This window comes from Euleptes europaea, chromosome 7, assembly GCF_029931775.1.
Source record: "Euleptes europaea isolate rEulEur1 chromosome 7, rEulEur1.hap1, whole genome shotgun sequence".
Classification (NCBI taxonomy): Eukaryota; Metazoa; Chordata; class Lepidosauria; order Squamata; family Sphaerodactylidae; genus Euleptes; species Euleptes europaea.
In genome coordinates this window covers 42,985,253-43,008,028 of record NC_079318.1, presented here as the reverse complement: position 1 = coordinate 43,008,028, position 22,776 = coordinate 42,985,253, and the positions used below count along the sequence as shown (strand labels likewise).

The following is a 22,776-nucleotide window of genomic DNA, read 5'->3' as shown; positions in this document are numbered from 1 at the left end:
TACCCCCCGGAACTGTAAAATGTGAATGCTGACAGATACAGCATCTGCGAGCTGTTTCCTTGGGCTAGCTGGTAGTTCAGTAGAAATGCGCTGTCATTACAGGACTTCGCAACATTTTCCTCAGAAGAAGGGGTCGGGGCAAAAGACAAAACGGTGGATGCTTTGTAAAAACCTTTGCCAATTCAGCGCTATAATAGCTTGTGGCACCGCCACTGTAATTGAACATAAGGGAAGCTACTGATAGGCAATTGAGGTAAATCCCATGAGGCTGAATGTCTGGAGACATAGGAGAATCCAGTGTTTACAATTCATTGCTGTATTACGGTTTGAATCCCCGCTGCTTTTGCTCATTTATTCCTAAGGGCGTTTGTTTTCCTCCCATAAAAGGGTTGCTGTCAGGTCGATTTAGCCCCAGAAATGAGACTTTGTAGAAACACGTTTTTACTGAACCTGGGGATCAATAGAAAGGTTGCTGTGAGGGTTCTTTCTTTAGAGGACAATAACAACAGGGGTTTGCTCAAATGTATCGTTGCTTTCCCCAAGCTTGTGGTCAGGCATCGGAATAAGCAAGCCGAAAAGTCTGAGTTTAAGAAAGATACTGGCAGAGTAAAAGAAAGGGAAGAAGAACAAAAAATGAGGGGGAAAGTAGAAAAGTATTCATGTTGGAATACAGGGCCATGTTAGCTATAACAATCAATGCACACAAGAGTATATGGGGTTTAGAACTAGAACAGGGAGAACAAAATTGAGTGTTAAGGTACTTTGTGAGTTCACAACATTTACTGCAAACCAGTCTTAAACATTGTGGAGAAATGCCCTCCACCCAAAGTTTCAATTACTGAGACTGCTCTGTGTTCTGCACAGCTGCAGACTAGTAGCTGGCAGAGGGCAGGAGGTTGGAGAAAGGTGTTCCCAGCACAGATCACTCAAGCTTTTAGTTAGCCTAATGGCAGTGGTTTATTTAACTCACACCCTGCAGCCAGGTTACCCCCAAAAGGTACAGAGGCTGCTAAGAGCCAAATGGATAGATTATAAACTCTTCCGTTTGGGGCAGAAAAATCCAAATAATCCCCAGGCGGGACAAACTCTCAAAAGTAGATTATAAATTCTCAGAACATGAGGAATAACCCTCTCTTCCATTTTGGGCAGCTGTTAGGATGAGAGCAACATGATGGACTAAACTTTTACCTAGGGTCTCCTCCTTGTCCACATGTTGGGGACAATGGACTCAACCAGGAGATTTAAAGTAATGAACGTTAATGAAGAACTTCAAATTACTGCAACTTTAGGAAATGCTACCCTGTCCTAATTAAATATCATTTAGGAAGTACATAGTATAGGGAAGAAGGGCTGGGTTTTTTTTTTTTACCTGTTCTTTTTCCTTTGCTCATCCTAACATATTTGAACAGAACATTTATAATATTTTTATTCATTTATTAATTTTTAAAATATTTTAAGTGCTCTAAGTATGACTTTTGGATAAGCACTGTGCTTATCTAAAGTATGGAAATGGGCAGGGTCAATGGAGAAGCTCACCATTGAGAGCCAGCATGGTGTAGTGGTTAAGAGCAATGGTTTGGAGTAGTAGACTCTGATCTGGACAACCGGGTTGGTTTCCCCACTCCTCCACATGAAGTCAGCTGGATGACCTTGGGCTAGTCACAGCTCTCTTAGAGCTCTCTCAGCCTCACCTACCTCACAAGGTACCTGTTGTGGGGAGGGGAAGGGAAGGTGATTGTAAGCCGTTTTGATTCTTCGTTAAGTGGTAGAGAAAGTCGGCATATAAAAACTAACTCTTCTTCCACTTCTTTCATCATCATCATCCTTGGAACATGATAGATCTGAATTGCAAAGTTGTGATAGATTTATGCTGTGCTAGCATGTACAGTGAAGTGGGCTGGTGCAGCAGCTAGGTGGAGCCTTTCAACAGCAGCGCAGATACAGAGTGTTAGACGTACAGTTCCATTTGGTAGGAGATACTCTCTGAGCTGCTGGTGGCAGCAGTTACCCAGCTTGTAATTAGCATTGCTGGGGATTGAGGGCAAGGGGCAGAGTCACCAAAAAAAGACCTGGGGCAGCAGCAGGGTTTTTCCAACCTCCTGGGGGCCAACCAGAAGGAACAGGAAGGGCTTGTGAGTCCGCTCCTTGACAACCCTCAAAATCATTTCCCTAACTAAGATAGGAGTAATAGCAATAAACTTGCACTTAGGGGTGGGCATTCAGCTGAAACCAAGCGGAAAATATACGTGAAAAATACCTAATCGGCATTTGGGGGGTATTTTTTTGGCTCTTCCACCTATTTCCTTTGTTCTTCCGCCTCCCAGGAGTTTCTGTCAGTTTCAAGAGGGTGGTTTTGTTTTGTTTTTGCAAGCTTTACAATGCTTTGTGTTCCCTTCACTGTTACACTGTGGCAATGCTCACTCAGTGCTTGAATTTCTTTTTCTCATTTTGGATGCACATTATTCCTTCTGTTGGGCTTGCACTGGCAGACTGGCACTGGGTTGTCCTGGGCATTCTGTGCAATGAAATTGGTCCTGCTGGGCTTGCAACCCCCCCTTCCTTGGTTGCCAGTTATGCTCTGGATGCACATTAGTCGTCCTGTTGAGCTTGCACTGGCAGACTGGCACTGGGTTCTGCTGGGCATTCTGCATTGCCATTCCTTCCACTGGGCTTGCAAAATCCCCCCCCCCCATCTTCAGTTCCCACTCTAGAAATTCTCTGGTTTGACATATGTTCTGCTGGTCTTGCACTGTCTAAGTGGGCCTGGGATCTGATGGGCTTCTGGGCTGGTTCTGCTGGGCTAGTAAAAGTGGCCCCCTATGTGCTGTGCCGGAATTCTTGCCCTTGGGTGTGAAAGAGGGGGAAAACCTTTTAAAATGCTGGCATTCTGTGTTTTCACAGTGGTTCTGTTGGGCCTGCACTGCCAGAGTGGGCAGCTTGTCTTGGCTGGCAAAACTGCCCCCGTTCCTGATTTTGTGTGCTATGATTATCTGGTTGGCATTGGTTCTGTTAGGCTTCCCCACATTGGCTTGTGGTTCTGCTGGATTCCTGGGTTCTGGTTTTGTAGGCCTTCTGTTGGCTCTTGGGGTGGGAGGCATTGATCTGTGGTTGCTGACAGGCGTGCCTCTTTTCTTTTCTCCTGGAGGAAAAAAATGCTATTTTCCCTCCATTTGAAACAATGGAGGATGGATTTGAGGGGGGTTAAACTTTAAATGCTCACATTATAGTCTGTAGGAAAGGATCTCGGGGTCGTAGTAGACCAAACACTGAACATGAGTCAGCAGCGTGGTGCCGTAGTTAAAAAGTCAAATGGGAACTTGGACTGTATCAACAGAAGTATAGTGTCCAGGTCACGCAAAGTGATGGTATTGCTTTACTCCGCTGCGTTTAGACCTCACTTAGAGTACTGTGTTCAGTTTTGGGCAACACAATTTAAGAACGATGTAGACAAGCTGGAACATGCCCAGAGGAAGGCAACAAAAACGGTGAGGGGTCTGAAGACCAAGTCCTATGAGGAAAGGTTGAAGGAGCTGAGTATGTTTAGCCTGAAGAGGAGAAGACTGAGAAGTGATATGATAACCATCTTCAAGTACTTGAGGGGCTGTCATATTGAGGATGGTGCTGAGTTGTTTTCTGTTGCCCCAGAAGGTCATACCAGAACCAATGGGTTGAAATTAAATCAAAAGAATTTCCGTCTAGACATTAGGAAGAATTTTCTAACATAGTGGTTCCTCAGTGGAACAGGCTTCCTCAGGAGGTGGTAAGTGCTCCTTCCCTGGAGGTTTTTAAGTAGAGGCTAGATGGCCATCTGTCAGCAATGCTGATTCTATGACCTTAGGCAGATCATGAGAGGGAGGGCATCTTGACAATCTTCTGGGCATGGAGTATGGGTCACTGAGGGTGAATTTCCTGCATTGTGCATGGGGGTTGGATTAGATGACCCTGGTGGTCCCTTCCAACTCTATGATTCTATGAAATCTTTCCAGGGCTTTCTGGGGAGCTGTTGTTTTTTTTAAAGGCAGATGCTGCAAATTTGGTGCGTCTCCTTAGAAGAACCCCCCTGACCCAATCTTTTAGCAAACTTGGGGGTTCTTCTAAAGAGAGTCTCCAGCAGCGATGCTGCAAAGTTTGGTGCCTCAAAAAACATTACCTTACAGATTCCCCATAGCCTAAAATGGAGCTGATATTTTTGGGATTCCCTGCCCCCCCCCCAAAAAAAAAACCTCATACTACTATGGGTATTCAGGAAAATACTGGACCACAGTGTTTAGATAACTCTCACTGATTAGGAAAGTGTAGCTGCCGAAATATGGTTTAGAATAGAGGAAGAACAGAGGAACTTCCCACTTCCCTTTGGAGGCCCACTGTATATAGGGAGAGCCATAGCTGCAGATGTTCAGAGTAATTTCTACATCTGTTAACACTCCAATTTTCAAAAACACTTTCTGGCATGATGTTTGACACACTGAAATATATATATTTTTTTTTAACAGCCGTGATAGCATGGAAAGCATACACTGGAACTTGTTATCAATATTTGTTTTTGTTTTCTGAGTATAAATCAGTGAGCAGGGTACCGCCTTCTCATATTGCTTCTGTTCATCCCTAGAGAAGTTGCCCAGACCACCAATTTTGAAATAGCTCATCCACGGCTCTAACTGCTTCCAACAACGCTGTCAGAATCACCCTTTGTCAGAACACACTCTGTCGAAGGACACGCAGTTTCTGCCGGGGAACGGCTCTGAGCAGAAGGCTTGTCAGCCTTTTCCCTCCTGCTTCACTTCCACGCTTCTCAGCTGTCTGGCCAACTCTTTTGTCAGTTCTGTTCTGTGCTGCTGCCACCACATAAAATAACGGTGTTGGGAATGCTATACTAATGCCTTCCGGCACTGCCTTTAAAAAAAACAAGCACTATTGCTATTTTCAACCAGCTCTGAACAAATTGAATTGCATTTCCTCATTTATGTTGTACAGTGGTGGATAGCTGAAATGGAGGCAAGAATAATCGTAGCCCAGCAAGATAAATATTACAGATCAGAAACTTCTTAGCAGAACTCTGTCTCTCTCTGGCAAATTAGAATGTCAGTGAACTAAAGATAATTTGCTCAGAGAGCGGGTGGAAGAATGAGAAGTCGGTGTATACCAATCCATCTCTCATTAGATAATTTAAGGAAGATTGGAAAATGACTGTAGGTGGTTAAAAAAGAAGCAGCTTTAGAACCAGGACAACTACTTCTCACTGGTACTCTCAAATAAAATGATTTGCTGTGGTGGAGGGAGGATTTCTTTAATGACATTTAAAAAAATTCTTCGTAAGGATTTTTAAACCACCTGAAGTTACGTTGGTCTGAGAGCCTGCGTGGTGTAGTGGTTAAGAGCAGTGGACTCTAATCTGGAGAACCGGGTTTGATTCCCTGCTCCTCCACATGAGCGGCAGACTCTAATCTGGTGAACCGGGTTGGTTTCCCCACTTTTACACATGAAGCCTGCTGGGTGACCTTGGGTTAGTCACAGTTCTCTCCGAACCCTCTCAGACCCACCTACCTCACAAGGTATCTATTGTGGGGAGAGGAAGGAAAGGCAACTGTAAGCCAGTTTGAGTTTTCTTAAAGGTAAAGAAAATCAGGGTATAAAAACCAACTCTTCTTTTTCTAACCACACTGGATTGTCACATATAAATTCAGGTAGCATTTATTGTATGAGGCTAAGGGCCATTATAATTAAAGCACGCAAGAAAAGAACAATGAAATGAAAAAGTAATTATGAGTGGTAAATCAAAAAATACTAAAAACAGATAAAAACTGCCTCACTAAAATGTATAGGGTTGCTAGGGCTCTCTTCCCCACCGGCGGGAGTTTTTTTGGGTGGAGCCTGAGGAGGGTGGGGTTTCGGGAGGGTCTTCAATGCCATAGAGTCCAACTGCCAAAGCGGCTGTTTCTCTAGGTGAACTGATCTCTATGGGCTGGAGATCAGCTGCAAAAACAGGAGATCTCCAGCTAGTACCTGGAGGTTGGCAACCCTTAAAATGTACAAAGCTAAATAAGATACTTCAGCCTTCAGGCACAGCTCTAGCTTGAATTTTCTTAGCAACCAAAGCAAACTGCCCCACACTATAAGAGCCAAACTGATCAAAGTCTGAGAGAAGAAAAAATAATTTCTCCTTCACAGTGGAAGGATCTAGGCCCTTCAAAATCTCATCAAGAAATTTGCTTCTGGGCTCCATAGAAAGAAGGAAGACCTGATACAAATATACTAAAAAGTGTTTCCCATTTATATGTTTAAGACTATAAATCAACAATTTTAAAAAATGATGCATGCATAGTTTGTCGCTGTTTTCAGCTTGCATCTTTTCCTGTATGTGTCGTAGATGTCTACCAGTAAATATGTGCTTTAATTACATGATACTGCAAAAAGAAGCCTTGAGGAAATTTCCCAGTCGCATCAAGATTCCTTTTTGTGCTATGATTTTATCAATGTTTGCTGGTGCACATCCATAAACTGTAAGGAAAAAAAATGAACAGACAAAACTGCGGCAAGCTGTACACACAATGTGGTATTACTGGAATCACCTCAAAAAAGAAGTCAAAAAGCAAAGTTATAGGTTGGGGAAATGAATGATGTCCTACTAGATGGTCAAATTTCCTGCCCCCATGCCTCTAAACATAGATTTATGGATGTATAAACAATGGGATACCCTGACCTGGTTGGCCCAAACTAGCCTATGAATCAATGTCTTCCAAAGCAACCTATCTTTAACAGCCTTGCTCAGATCTTCCAAAATGAGGGCTATGGCTTCCTTTATAGAGTCAATCTATCTCTTGTTGGATCTTTCTCTTTTCATGCTACCTTCAACTTTTCCTAACATGATTGTCTTTTCCAGTGACTCTTCTCATAATATGACCAAAGTATGACAGCCTCAGTTTAGTCATTTTAGCTTCTAGGGTCAGTTCAGGTTTGATTTGATCTATAACCCACTGATTTGTTTTTTTGGCAGTCCATGGTATCTGTAACACTCTCTTCCAACACCACATTTCAAAGCAATCTACTTTCTTCCTATCAGCTTTCTTCATTGTCCAGCTTTCACACCCATACATAGTAACAGGGAATAAGATGGCATGAATTAACTTGATCTTGGTTGCCAGTCACATCCTTACACTTCAGAATCTTTTCTAGCTCCTTCATGACTGCCCTTCCCAGTCTCAATTGCCTTCCGATTTCTTGGCTGCAGCATTTATGGCTTCTATGGAATGACCTTGATCTACAAGCTGCTTGTTAACCCATAGTCTGATTTCTTAATGTTGCAGTTTCATTTCACAGTCTTGGATATGATGAACAGATGCAAAGGAGGGCATGGATCGTGCACCTTGAAAAGCTTAACAGAGCAGGAAATACTTTTAACAGGTGAAGAAGTCTGGGAACCCTATCTTCTTTTGCTTCTGGTTATCTTGAAAACATAGAAAATGGAACTGACTGTGCAATCCTAAACTCAGTTACACCCGTTGACTGCAACAGTGTTAAAAGGTAAAGGTAAAGGTCCCCTGTGCAAGCACCGGGTCATTCCTGACCCATGGGGTGACATTACATCCTGACGTTTCCTAGGCAGACTTTGTTTACGGGGTGGTTTGCCAGTGCCTTCCCCAGTCATCTTCCCTTTACCCCCAGCAAGCTGGGTACTCATTTGACCGACCTCGGAAGGATGGAAGGCAGAGTCGACCTCGAGCCGGCTACCTGAAACCCACTTCTGTCGGGAATAGTGTTAGAAGAGCATTAACTCTGTTTAGGATTGTGCTGCGAAAGTGAGATGGTGTGTAACCTCAACATGGCGTTTGGATGCTGAATAACAAAGCAAGAGCTGTCATGCAGGACTCTCCACTTTGCATCTGGCGAACCAGTCCAATTTGCCTTTTATCAGAAAATGTTTTATTTCCAAAGGATTCACTTTTGTAATTATATATGATACCACATTACAGAGACTAACAACTATTGCAGAAGTGGGATTAAATCCTGACAAGTAGGAAATGCGTCCTTGTTATCTTTTATTTGATTTGGAAAATTAATTTTCTATTTGGCTTGCTTTTAAAAAGGCAGTAAACAAACTACTGGAAGTCCTCGTTGCCGGCAAGCAGGTTCCCAGTTGCAGCGTATAAACGAGGCTTTGGAAATCGCTTTCCATTTGTTTGTTTATTGAATGGTAAAAAAGCAAGGCAAACGTGAAATTAATTCCCCAGATCAAATCAGTTTTGTCCCACAACACCCGAAGAATATATGGGTGTAAAATGTGAAGGAGAATAAAAGGAAGGGAAGGGTGAGTTGCAGAGTTTATGAGCTGATCTGAGCATTTTCATCTGATTAGAGGAATCTCTATTTTTTTCTTGTGTTGAAGCTTTGGCATTAAAGGCTTGGTGATGATATTGTAGCACAGTCCCTTACGTGCAGGTTGGGGAGGTCACCAGGAAGGGAGTGTGAAGTTTCAGAAAGGGAAGGAATCCTGCAGTAAATTCAACCTTTCCTGCCATCAGCATGGCCGCCATCACAAAGCCAGCCACTGATTACCCATGGGAGAGGGGAGAAGGGGTTAAACACTCCAACATGGGACCCTCATTGTCCCTCCATGCCAAGAAAGGAGCCAGGAACAACTATTGCTCTGCTCCAATAGCCTATGCTTTCAAAAAAGATGTCGGAGGTGCTCTTTCATATGCCTCTTCCAGTGCCAGATTATTGTCCCAGTGCGCAGATACATACGTGCAGCAATGAGCTGCGAACATATAAATGTTCCCACATGCAGGACACAGGGTAGTTGTTAGGGAAGGTAACCAACCTCCAGGTGGGGCCTGGAGTTCTCCTGGGATTACACCTGATCTCCAGACTACAGAGATCAGTTCCTCTGGAGAAAAGGGCTGCTATGGAGGGTGGACTCTATGTATTCCATAGATTATTTTATCTACATAGGCCGATGAATGTGCATTTTATGCTGCTATTATGGTCTGCCTTGTTTTATTGCCATCTTATTTTTAATGGATTTGTTTCGATGGCTTTGGCCTGCTTTTAATGGTTTTATTGTATTTTTTAGTTCTAAGTCACCTTGAGCTAAGAGTACACAATCGGATATTGACGACTTAATAAAACGCCTGATAGTTCCAATATCCGATTGACAATATATGATAGCAGAAAGTGCCCCCCCCCCAATAGTCTTGATTCAATTTTATCCATTCCCAATAATATTAGAATTGGGAATAGCCAGGAGAGAAGCAGGAATAGATAGGGTGGAGGAACCATGCCTCAGCTGGTCCAAAGAGACCTTTCCATTTTAAAGCACCATACTTTTCTATGAGTCATTTTGACTGGTCACAGAAAATAATGGTCTTTTAACGGGCCAATGTGCTGGAGACCATCTGGGGACCAGGGTGTGTTTCTTCTCTCTCCCTCTGCTGCACCTTATGTCTGTGGACGCGGGGGCTTCGAAACTGATTTTAAAAGGGCAAGATTATTGTTTTCACTCAGGAGTATTTTTCTAATACTTTTTTTTAAATTAAAACAACTTTCTGATACAATAACTATACTCATATTTATGAAAATTATAATCATGCCCTTCCTAACTTTCCAATATGGAAATAAAATAATTTGGAAGTCCACACCCCTAGGTACAATACATAGATAAATAATATAAATGATTCCCTAGAAAAGAGCCTCAAGCTTGCTGGTCGTAGGGGGTTACTGCATTATGTATTCCCACCGATGTATTAAGAGTTTGAAACTGTTATAAAAAGTACTGTTCGCACTTTGTTTGGCCCCTTTAGCTGTGAAGACGTCTTCCAACCATTTTTTAGCCGTGGCATCCAAAAACCCTTTTAAAGCGATGTTTTTTATAACATTTCCAAACTCTTGATACATCGCTGGGAATACCTAGTGCGTCAACAGCCTTAGACTTGTGGAACCTTGGTCATAAGGAAAAAGAAAACACAGATGTGCTCTAGAAAAAAAAACTTCATAAAATTAAGGCTGAGGGCCTCTGGGTAATCCCATTTCATGAGCAGAATAGATAAATCTGCTGGAAGCTTTTGCAAGAATCTTCTGTGACCTCTGCCACTGGACAAACGTTCATGTCGTTGTAGTTAGGAAGCTAAAGCCAATCTTTAGACATGACCTCTGCATTTAAGATCTACGGCTTTGTGCTGTGCTAGTGGAACATTAGCTCCCCATCTTCTTGGGGACAGCTTTTTAAACACCTTAAATTATATCTAGTTTCCTCTAACCTTTCCACCAATCACATGACTTGCTTTTGATTCTCATCCACATCCTTATTAATGTCAGCTTGTCCTCTACCTTCCTAATATTGTGCAGATTGTGCTTTCCTGAGCAAGGACACTAAGAGGTTCTGATAATAAAGAGTGTATGTGGGGGGGAGGGGGGGTCCTGCAACCCCAACATTATAATGGAGGACACTGCCCCTGCTGAAATTCTCGCTTCTGGCAACTCAGCTTCCAGGGTTCAGCCACCCACAGCCAAGCTCCTGTGCCAATGTTGGATTAATACTAATACAGCGTTAAGAGGCTATTAACGGAAATAAGAAGATTAATAGAGGGCATGGGATTCAAACAGATAGTCAGGATTTCCATAATTGCGGAACTCACTTAAAAGGAAATTAGTGTGCTCTGCTTTCTAAAATCAAATTGCTAGTCAGGGAAAACAGCAAATGATATTAATGGTGAGTTCAAATACTAATACAAGGGTTTTTTCATGTCAATACTCACCGGTATTGAGTACCAGCATCTTTTTGGAGGGCTCTCCTGAGTTCTGCGGAGGGAGTTGGTAGTGATCAGTGCGTCCTTATATACAAGTATCAACACTTTACAAAAAGCACTGGCTAATACTGATAAAAACCAACAAGGAGGAACAAATGTGCAGTGTATTTATTCTGCAGGTCTGCCCTACATGAAAGTTAATTTGAACCTTATGCTAGACTAATATTGGAACTATACTAGACTCTTCCCTCTGCCTACAATCACAGAAGCACACAGATCAGCCTCTGCCACTCATGTGGAGGAGTGGGGAAATCAAACCCAGTTCTCCAGATCAGAGTCCACCACTCCAATTCCATACATTCATATGTTTTCAGCTCTCATGCGTCACTCCCTAAAGTATGCCCATCTTTTAAGAGCAATGGTTTGGAGCTGTGGAGTCTGATCTGGAGAACCGGGTTTGATTCCCCACTCCTCCACATGAGCGGCGGAGGCTAATCTGGTGAACTGGATTTGTTTTCCCGCTCCTACACACGAAGCCAGCTGGGTGACCTTGGGCAAGTCACACTCTCTCAGCCTCACCTACCTCACAGGGTGTCTGTTGTGGGGAGGGGAAGGGAAGGTGATTGTAAGCTGGATGAGTCTCCCTTAAGTGGTAGAGAAAGTCGGCATATCTCCTCCTCCTCCTCCTCCTCCTCCTCCTCCTCCTAATTTTGCCAGGTCATGAGACCTGGATTTAGGATGGTGCTAAAATGTTTATAAGCTAAATTTCTCAGAAGAATCTGGAATTCCAATATGTGTGGTCTTGTTCCCTATATGGAATTGATGGATTAGGAATCTTCCCTTGTTCGTTGTTCAAAGCACTTTGCAAATGCCATTTCCTGCAGCTTTCCTCGGGCCACCCCCATATTCTCTTCTCTTCCCCAGCCTCATTCTCTCCTTCTCAGCCATTCAACCTACCTTTTATCTGCCTCCTGTCTTCAGCTATTATTATTCATTTACTTCATTTATATTCCACCTTTCTCCCCAGTGGGGATCAAAGAGGCTTACATTATTCTCCTCCTTTTTATACACACAACAACCTTGTGAGGTAGGTTAGACTAAAGTGTGTGATTGGTCCAAAATCACCCAGTGAGCTTCCACAGCAAAATGGGATTTCAAACCTGGGTCTCCTCGACCCTACTCTAAAGTGGTAACTGCTACACCACACTGGCTTTCATAGAGTGGCTGCTGTTGAACAGTAGCAGGCAGCCAGGCCCAACTGAGTCATGCAAGTCAGGTGGTATCATGTCACCTAGAGGCTGCTGCCAAGCATAGGATCACCAACCTCCAGGTGGGGACCTGGGGATCCCCTGGAATTACAACTGAAGATGCAAAGTATCCAAAGATTTGGACAACTTGGCTGTTAGAATATATAGTAATCGGTTAGTGTGATTTCCTTGAAAAGAGACAACTGGCACAAAAACTTCCATCAAATAAAAAAAAAATCCCACTTTTTTGGCAGTGTTTCAGGGGGACATTACAAAAGACAGCAGAAGTATTATGCTGACCTTGGAAACACTGCCCTCACTGTGTAAAAAGGTAAAGGTCCCGTGGCGCAGAGTGTTAAGCTGCAGTACTACAGTCAAAAGCTGTGCTCACAACCTGAGTTCGATTCCGACGGAAGTCGGTTTCAGGTAGCCGGCTCAAGGTTGACTCAGCCTTCCATCCTTCCGAGGTCGGTCAAATGAGTACCCAGCTTGCTGGGGGGAAAGGGAAGATGACTGGGGAAGGCACTGGCAAACCACCCCGCAAACAAAGTCTGCCTAGTAAACGTCGGGATGTGATGTCACCCTGTGCAAGCACCGGGTCATTCCAGACCCATGGGGTGACGTCACATCTGGGGTCCTGCTACTTTCTACCCTGGCTGTTGAAGGCTCGCTGTTAAATTTGTTGGAAAAGCTTTAATTTCACCTCTCTGTTTAATTAACTTTAGCTCAGTGAATATAAGCTGGGTTTGTAAACCATCACCAAGTCATTTATGAATTATGTTAAGGCACCGTATAGTTATAACCAAAAAAAATTATGTCAGGTTTGCTCAGTGCATATTTAATATGCAACACAAGCCTTTTCTAAAATAAAATAAGATCTTTGCAGCAGACTTTCCGAGCATAATATTTATTATTTCTTAAGCACCTGAAGAAATCCCAAGGAGCTGCACAATAATAAAATATAAAATAAAAAGCAACAGAGGCCTGCCTGCAGGCATACAGCCTAAACATTCTCCTTTGGCATTGTTCTTAGTTATGTGTCTTGCACCTGAGGTTGTAAAGCTTGTCCCCCAGGTGTAATTGCTTTCAACTTGCCAAATAAAGCATTGATGCTACTTGCCTGCGGGGTATATTGGAGGGCTACATACAGAAATCCACAGGTTGAGACAAACCCTCGCCCAGCCCTGTAGATAGCAGATTCTACTTAAAAAATAATAATCTAATACTAGACAAATGTGTCAAGAATATGAACTAGGAGTAGCATTTTTTTGTACTGCAATACAGGCGAGGCAATCTGAATTAAATGGAAGGGGCTTGCCATGCTGTACAATATTATCCCCTTCTGAGTCCAGTGAATTCTACCTCCGCTTAGGATGGCACTAGAGAGGAATTTTAAGGAAGCAAAAAAAGAGAGTTTTGATCAATGTGATAATGAAATGTCTAAGGGGCTTGGTAGGTTATTGTGGTGTGTTGTTAGCAGTGTGATCTAGGCACATTTATCTGAAAGTAATAGTTGTTTTCTCCTTGTCCTTATAACCTAATAATTAGTTGAAATCTTGTGTTATTAGAGTGTGAAGCTAATATAGTTATTGCCTGTTTTATTTTCAATCCATTTCTTAACAATGAGGCTCACTGGCCTGTAATCTCTTCCTTTTTTTATTTATTTATTGATTGATTGATTGATTGATTTCTACCCCACCCCTATCCCCAACTGAAGCATGACATTTGCTAGTTTCAAATCTTCCAGTAGTGACAAGTTGCATATTGTTAGCAAATAGGATTGCCAGGTCCCTCTTTGCCACCAGCAGGAGGTTTCTGGGGTGGAGCCTGAGGAAGGTGGGGTTTGGGGTGGGGAGAGACTTCAATGCCTTAGAGTCCAATTGCCAAAGCAGCCATTTTCTTCAGGTGAACTGATCTCTGTCTGCTGGAGATCAGTTGTAATAGCAAGAGATCTACTGCTAGTACCTGGAAGTTGGCAGCCCTATTAGCAAATCAACAATTGCACATTTAAGTGAACAACCTTCAAGTATATACGCTATCCAAACCCAGGGATTTGTTCATTTTCATTTGTCAGTCAATTCTAGAACTTCATCTCTGGTCAGGCACTCTCCCTGAACATAGCTGTTCCTTAAGGTGTAACAGAAATAAAAAAGAGCAAGAGTCCAGTAGCATCTTAAAGACTAACAAAAATTTCGGGCAGGGTATGAGTTCACTTACCTGAAGAAGTGAGCTGTGACTCATGGAAGCTCACACTCTGCCAGAAATTTTGTTAGTCTTTGAGGTGCTACTGGACTTTTGCTCTTTTCTGCTGCTACAGACAGACTTACATGGCTAGCCATCCTGATCTATCTTAAGGTGTAATTAACTGACTCCCTTTTTAGGCCAATGCATAGAATTCTTTCATCTTCTCTGCAATCTCCCTTTAGCAATCCCTTTCCTCCTTTGTCATTTAATGGTCCATCTGTCTCCTTGGCTGGCTTCCTGCTTCTAGTGTATTTAAATAAATTCTGATTGTTTGTCTTAATGTTTCATATGTTCCTCAAAATCTCCTTTTGCCTGCCTTAATGAAAATTACACTTATTGTGCTAGAGTCTGAACTGCTTCTTGTTGTCTTCATTTAGTCAAAACTTTCACTTTTTAAGAGGAAGACTTTTTGCTTTTCATGGCTTCCTTGACTTTTTAAAGGCTTCCTTAATTAAACATGCAGCATCCTCTTAGATTTGGTGGTACCTCCCCTAATCTGTATTACACATTCCATCCAAACTGCAGTTATTGTGGATCTAAATAACTTCCAAGCATCCTGAATATACTTATATAGCATATTTGTTTATTATTGCTTCCCTTATGACAAATTCTAGATTGAAAGGTCCTCAGGACAGGGACTTGGCTGTTTGTTGTTGTTCTGTGAAGTAACATGATTACAGATTGCCCTATATTATTATTATTATTATTATTATTATTATTTTATTTTATTTTATTTTATTTTATTATTGATGATGATGATGAAAATGGCTTAGATCCACCAGAGCAGGATTTGTTCCTGCATATTTTGGCTTGCATTTTGGGCTAAAGTGGGTGAGGGGAGGGGAGAAAGCTGTGCTCTGCAGGAAGAAATCCTTCTGTCCATGGAAATGCTCCAGGAGATCCAAGGCAATGTTTCATATATGCTTCTAGACTATTCTAATTTAGTATGGATTGATAAAGCAAAAATTATAGTAATTGCAGTCTACTTGCTGTGCCCTTTCCGCAAAGTTAATTTCATACTTGCATACTATCTCTTAATATGGGTATGTTGTCAGCTGCATGCTTTTCCCTGTGTGCCAGATTAATTAGTTGTTTGAATTTAGCTGCCTTTTCTTTCTCAGCAATGCATGTACATTATGATAGGGAGCTAGTGGTTGAGTATGTCTTGATTACTTTAGCCCAGTGGTATTTAAGATTATAGATGTTAATTTTATGTAGACTTTGTTAATTTCACTCCCTCTGACAATTTCATTTTAAACACTGTTCACAAGTTAACATGCTAAAATTCCTGGTCTACTGTCACTGAAAGAGTATTTAAAGAGAGAGGAGTGAAAATTCCTCTTTGAACAGGAAGATGTATTCTTTTACGTGTACCAAAATACAGTCTGTTCAGATCTTTCTCAAAAGGCTTCATCTACTAGAGACATACTTCCCTATAGGAAGCAGACCAGAAGAGAATTCTGGGATAGTGTGTATCCACAGGGAAGGTCACGTTCTGTGAAAACATGCAGGAAGCAAGTGGGTACATGGTAAAGAAATGAAGCACAGTCTCCTGAATAACTTTTAAAGAAATCCCTTATTAAATGTGCAACAGAACAAATTATTTTGCCTTAAAACGCACTAAATGGTTAAAAACAGCTTCTTTCTGATTCCCTCTAATGTGTTAAAAGATCTCAAGTGCTCACCAGCCAAAAGGGGAGAAAACTAACCATGCCAGTGGGAAACTGGCCAGTTGGCAAGCCTCAGAATGGTTCATATACGAAGGTAACCCATTGCAGAATAATCTTTGGATGTAGTGTGTGTACAGTTGTTACACTGTATATTTAAAAAGAATCCAAGCATACAAGTTGCAGGAGCGATCCATGATGCAGCTATTTCCCATGCAGCTTTCCATAATTTGGTTATCTATATCCTGGTTCCATCAGAACAAACATAACATGTCCCTGTGCTGGCTGATACGGAGGCCTGCAGGAAAAAGTTGTTAAGGAGATCTAGGGAGCAATCCTAAATAAGTCAACCCAAAATGTAATTCAGTGGAGCTCACTTCTCTGCATGTAACCTTAGGATTGCCAGCCCTAGTAACTAATACAGAAGGATATCTTGGTTAATTATGTTGCTAGTTATTGAGACAGTTTTATCCCATGATTGTTACATCTTTCCAATGCAATTGTAAAGATCAATGCAGAAATTTTAAAAAGCAATAATCCTAAAATCAGACAAGTGTGACTGTGGAGAAATGCATTTTTCTTTTGAAGTTTGAACTGAGCAAAACCTGCACCTGGCATTTAAAAAACGTTTTCCCCCTTGGCTGACAACAGGCTGGGGGGGGGGGTGTCAATTCATTTGCTTTCTAGTTCACCTCAGCGACCCTTTTAGAAAAGCTAATAGGTCTGACTAGAGACAATGGGATGGTCAGGTTTGCCTCAGCAAGAAAGGACTCCCAGTTTCCCTTCCAAGTTCTGAGGCCTTGCCTCTGGGTCTTCTGCTGTCCAGCATCTGGCTATCACAGGGACAGCTTACTGCCTTGTGCACCTCTAGGGGAGTAGTAGGGTTGCAGGTCACTTTTCGCCACCAGCGGGAGGTTTTTGGGGTTTGGGGAGGGGAGGGACTTCAATGCCATAGAGTCCATTTGCCAAAGCGGCCATTTTCTCCAGGTGAACTGATCTCTATTGGCTGGGGATCAGTTGTAATAGCAGGAGATCTCCAGCTAGTATCTAAAGGTTGGCGACCCTAGGGAGTAGCCACTTGCCAACTGAGTGCCCCTCCCCCTCCTCCTGGATCTCCTTTTAAAATAGCATGCCCAAGATGGGGGAGGTCTGTGCGGTACAGAGAACCCCTACCCATATCAAAAGATATAAAGTCTTTATTAAAAAGAAAATGTTCACAAGCATACTCTCGGCACAGCGCTGGATTGAGCAAGGGATTCAAAAGGAAAGGGTAAAATGCGGTTACTCTATCCCTCCCTCTATACATGCCCTGTGTGTCTGTAAAGTGCCTTCACTAGCAGATGTCAAATATCAGGCTCCTTAGCTTAGAAAATTACAGAGGTTCTACAGCAGGGGGTCCCCAACACGTAGCCCAAGGCGCAGTTACACCCGCCGACACTCATTGTGGCAGATTTGATGGTGTTTGTTTTAGCACATGGAAGAGAGCTTCCCTCTGTGCCACTGACCAGACTCAAGTAATGTCTTTGATCTGCTATAGCCTTTATGGCTTCCTATTTGTGTGGCTTTGTCATTCCTGTAGTTGTTGGCACTCACACTTTTCCCTTCCTCCCAAATGCTATTTGATATGGGATTGTTTCTTTCACCTCCTGGCCTGGCTGGCTTAGCCGGGTACTCCTGAGCTAACTAGCTTGAAGAGAGGGAGGAAGGAAAGTCCTCCCCACAGCCAGTTGTCTTCTTTCCCTTCTGATCAGCCGTACTCGGAAAGAGTAGCAAGGTTCCTACTTTGAGGAGGGGCCAAAAAACGGCACAGTTAATATTTTTGTGTTTTCTACACTTGTCAAAATGAGTGGAGAATAGGGTTGCCAAGTGCCAGGTGGTGGCGGCAAACCCCTGCCAATCCACCTGGCTGCCCACCAACCGGCTAAGGGTCAGCGGGCAATGTATGCACACGTACCTGCCCGCCACACCATGTCACTTCTGGTTTATACCCAGAAGCGCCGCATCACAATGAGCCTTTTACCACTCAAACTCCCAGTAAAAGGCCCCTTGCAATGCAGCACTTCCGGGTGTAAACCGGAAGTGACGCGATCGCATCAGCGCGGCCATGCGCGCACGCAATCTCTCCCTCACCTCCACCCCAAAAACCCTCCCACCGGAGGAGAGGGGGGACCTGGCAACCCTAGTGGGGAACCTAGCAAAAAAAACCAGGACCTATTTTTCCCCAGTTCTAAGAAGAAAGATACTGTTTTATGGATGCAAAAGGCAAAGCTGTGTGTTTGTTGCCCTCTTCAGCTGTTGCGATCCCCAAAAAGCACAACATTGAAAGACACTTTAAGAGACACAACACAGCTGCTTTTCAAAGAACCGTCCGCTCGGTTTTGAAATTTGTAAAAAGAAAATCTCTGCACTGAAATAAAAATTGGCCTTGCAACAGTCACTGTTCTTCAAGCCTGGGGCGCAAAGCAAAAACACCACCGTTTATAGCTGCAAACTTGCTTGCCAAAAGGAAGACACCTTTTGAAGATGAAGAGTTCTGCAAAGAGGTATTTTTGGCTTTTGTTGAGTGGCTTCTTGAAGGTTTTCACAATAAAGGTGAAATCATGTCTGCAATTCAGAAGTTTCAGCTGTCTAGGAACACAGTGACCAGAAGCACTGAAGCCATTTCTCGGGACCTGGAATATCAGTTGCTGGCTGACTTGCAGAGATGTCTGGGGCTTTCACTCCAACTGGATGAATCCACAGACATAACAGACACGTCTCTGCTGGCAATCATTGTGAGGATGGTGTTCAGTGATTTTTCTGTTCAAGAAGAGCTCCTCAAAATACTACCTCTGAAAGGCCAAACAAGAGGTGAATATATATTTCAAACTCAAAAATTATGCCACAGAAATAAATTTGCCTCTACATCCATCACCACTGATGGAGCACCAGCAAAGTTGGGCTGTGTCAGTGGATTCATTGTCCTCTGCAAACAAGACGAACCTCTCCGAAAATCCGTTTCTTAACATGGCATCATTCCTCAGGAAGGCATAGTGTGGCATAGTGGTTAAGAGCAACGGACTCTAATTTGGAGAACCGAGTTTGTATCCCCACTCCTCCACATGAGCGGTGGACTCTAATCTGGTGAACTGGGTTCCCCATGCCTCCACATGAAGCCTGCTGGGTGACCTTGGGCCAGTCACAGTTCTCTCAGAACTCTCTCAGTCCCACTGGCCTCACAAGGTGCCTGTTGTGGGCAGGGGAAGGGAAGGAGATTGTAAACTGCTTCGAGACTCCTTGAAGGTAGAAAAAAGCAGGGTATAAAAGTGAACTCTTCTTCTTTTTCTTCTCCTCCTTGATCCTAGGAATTTTATAATCCCTTTTTCTTCTCTCACTGATCAGGCCAGGTCAAAGAAACTTTTTCTGAAGTCTCCAGAAGATTTTTCCTGAAATCTTTCTAGCATTTAATTCCTCCAAAGCTCTGTTTTCTGGTAGATATCACCTGTCTAGCTGGGGGTGGGGGAGCCTGACCGTCCCATTGTCTCTATAAGACTTGTTAGCTGTTCTAAAAAGGTGGCCAAGGTGAGGCTGGAAAGCAATTGAATTGACTTCCCCCCTGCTGCCTGTTCTCAGCCAAGAGGAAAAAAAATTTAAATGCCAGGTGCAGGTTTTTCTCAGTTCAAACCTCCAAAGAAAAATGCATTTCTCCACAGTGACACAAGCTGAAAGAAGGAGCAAAGGGCAGGAGCAGAAGCATGCTGAAGTCCTACACACTATCCAGCCTCTTATTTCTGCAAACTACTATCCAAAAAAATTATACAATAACCTCCGATGGGGATGGTGCCAAATGTGGACTAACTATTTCAGATGAAGAAGTCACCTCCCCACCTTCTCATCACTTCACATGCTGTAACGTTTCAAGGGCCAAACTAGAGTTTAATGTTAGTCTTCCCTAGGGTTGCCAAGTGGGTGGTTTCGGCAGGCAATTGCCCACCGATCTAGCTGGCTGCTCCAAAGCAGGGATCGCGCATGCATGCGGCTATGCATGACACAATTACATCACTTCTGGGTTTACTCCTGGAAGTGCTACATCACCGCAGCTGCTTTAGCACTCAACCCCCAGGGTTTGAGTGCTAAAGTAGCAGCGGCGATGTGGCGCTTGTGGGGGTAAACCCGGAAGTGATGTGATTGTGTCGCGCACAAGGTCGCCATAGCCCCACTTCCTAAAACCTCCCTCCACTGGAGAGGGGGGACCTGGCAACCCTAGTCTTCCCCATTTTTTTTTAACTAAAAGCTGCCTCAGACCAAGAAGTGGTGGAGAAAAGCTTCGTTCCTCTCCACTCATTTTCCAGCAGCTCATTTTCCACGTTACTTTTCTCTCTCCTGGGCATGCCTTATGTCCCCACCACCACCCATCAACCAGATATTAGTTTGGGAAAGGTGATTTTAAGTGGCAAAATGGCAGGAAGGGAAAAAGCTAAGCCACCTCTCCACTTGCCATGTTTCTGTTCTGGGTTGCAGCCTCTGTGGATGCTTTTCAGTAAAAAGAAAAAAAAATTGGAAGAGGAGAGAGACACCAAACATGGTGTCACATCTTGTTTGGGCCCTGGTCTCCCAACTGATGAAACCCAAGTCATCAGCATGTGAAGTGTGCTGGAGTGCCATCTTCATTCTGTGTTACATTCTGTGATTCTAATGAAAATGCTTTTGCCTGTTCATTCCAGTTCATCAATGTCAATAAAATGAACTATTTTGATTTATTTATTCTCCATAAGACCCCCAGTGGAAATTGCCTGTTAAGAGATTTTATAGCTTTAATCTGTTGGAGTGCTTTAAACTCATGCAGCTCCCCCCTCCCCAAAATAATAAAACTTCCTTCAGTGTTAAGAAAGATGAAATTTATGTTCAGAATAACAATCTATTGGTTTTGCAAACGGCTGTTAAATTGTTGCTTTATAATAGTGGGCTGATTGAGATAGCACGACTTGCTTTGTTTTGAATTTGCTTTTCCAGGCAATGGGTTAACAGAAATGAGGCTCTCCTATAATTAGTGATGAAATTCTGTGTCTTTGATATATTGAAATGCCTTAATCCAGCGGCAGACTAATGGAGATTTTCTGAAAGCATTTAGTATTCATTAGGTTGTTAGCTATGTGTTGAAGAAAGAGTGTTTCCAAATGATTTTAAGTAGCTTACATCAATGCAAATTCATTTGTTGTGTGTAACATCCTTTTGATTTTTTAAATTCTGCTTTTATGCCTACTGATGTCTTGATTTATGGATACAGTGCATGTCACACCTTGAGGGAATTTAAAATATCCTATATCAGTATAGACAAAGCTCAATTAAACATGAGCCAAACTGAGAAGGACAGGAGGGGGTTGTGTATGTAGTTGTTACATTGCTTTGTCTTAAAAGCTCAGTATTGTAGCTGGTATGTCTATTTAGTATGATGAAGAAGAAGAGTTGGTTTTTATATGTCGACTTTCTTTATCACTTAAGGAAGAATCAAACCGGCTTACAATCACCTTCCCTACCCCTCCCCACCACAGACACCCTGTGAGGTAGGTGGGGCTGAGAGTGTGTGACTAGCCCAAGGTCACCCAGTTGGCTTCATGTGGAGGAGTGGGGAAACAAACCTGGTTCTCCAGATCAGATTCCATCACTCCAAACCACCCCTCTTAACTACTACATCACACTGGCTCTTAATAATAATGATGATGATGATAATGATGATGATGATGGATACTGAATTCATTAAAAATTAGGGATTCTTAAACTTAAAAAACAAACTAGCCTCCCCATAGTCAGGAAAAGTGACTTAACCTTCCCCATGTGAAGATACTTTCTCCTGGGAAGAATGCCCTGCTTCCAGTTCTGATACAGAGATGCCCTTGTCCATAATGAGATACTTTCGACTGAGATTTGTGTATTGGAAAGCCAACATTGTACAAAGCAAATGAAAAGGTGGTAGGGTGGACACATCTCCCCACTTGCAGTTGTACGCTCAGAGAGAGGAATTTCTCTGTCTCTTCCACTTCCTTCTGTATCTACCTTACAGATGTCAGCACAGGACCGAATCTTCCATGTACCAGTCTATCAGACAAGCTACAAGAAAGGGACATTGTCAAACCCCAGATCCTAATGTGCTGGGTTCAAGGCAGAGATTAAACAAGGCAAGACAAAGCAAGAAGTAGCAAAGGAAGGGGAAGAGGTCAGGCAGCATCTTTTGTGGAGCCTCATTGTGGCTTAGACTGGATAGGAAGCAACTTCGATTGGAACTAGGCTTATCCCATTGTCTGCTCTTGCCTGTTGCTCTTCAAGGGGCTTTACCCATTGTGATGACTCTCCTCAGGCTCCAGGTTCAGAAACTGCCATGGACTTGCATCCTAACAAGCCCATTATATAGATGAATGATCTTATATACATTGAGCACGATGCAGTCCAAACTTTTTGATCTCGTTGATTTTTGTGAGAGAGATCTAATTTTGAGAGAGATCTATAATTGCATGCTGAACTCTTCCACTGAAATTGGTGAGAAGTATGGAACTTTGGATTGGTCATGCCCATTGCTGCCAGAGCCTGCCGCTACCATTTTGCCTAAAACAAAAGTTGAAGTAAATTTAAGAGCCTCTAAGAGACACTGGCTCAGTTCATGATTAGCTTGAAACTGTGGCTTGGTTTAGCAATGGTTACTTTGTGAAACCAGGATTTGGTTCACAATCACTCAAATCTTGGTTTGCTTTGTCAAACGCTGGTATCAAAGCCATGACTTTGGCAGCTTTGTCGTCAGAAAAAAATGTGAAGCCATTGCTAGGGAATAAACCAACATTGTCAGTATGGCAGCATTCATACATCACATGAACCTATAGTTAAGAGTAACTATGATTAATAAAC

The 22,776-nt window shown here is 42.9% G+C and overlaps 1 protein-coding gene across 1 annotated transcript in view; it reads left to right on the top strand.

Annotated features, from left to right (window-relative positions):
• ALK (ALK receptor tyrosine kinase) overlaps nucleotides 1-22,776 on the top strand; it is a 665,036-nt gene that overhangs the window by 313,515 nt on the left and 328,745 nt on the right. The window lies entirely within an intron of this gene.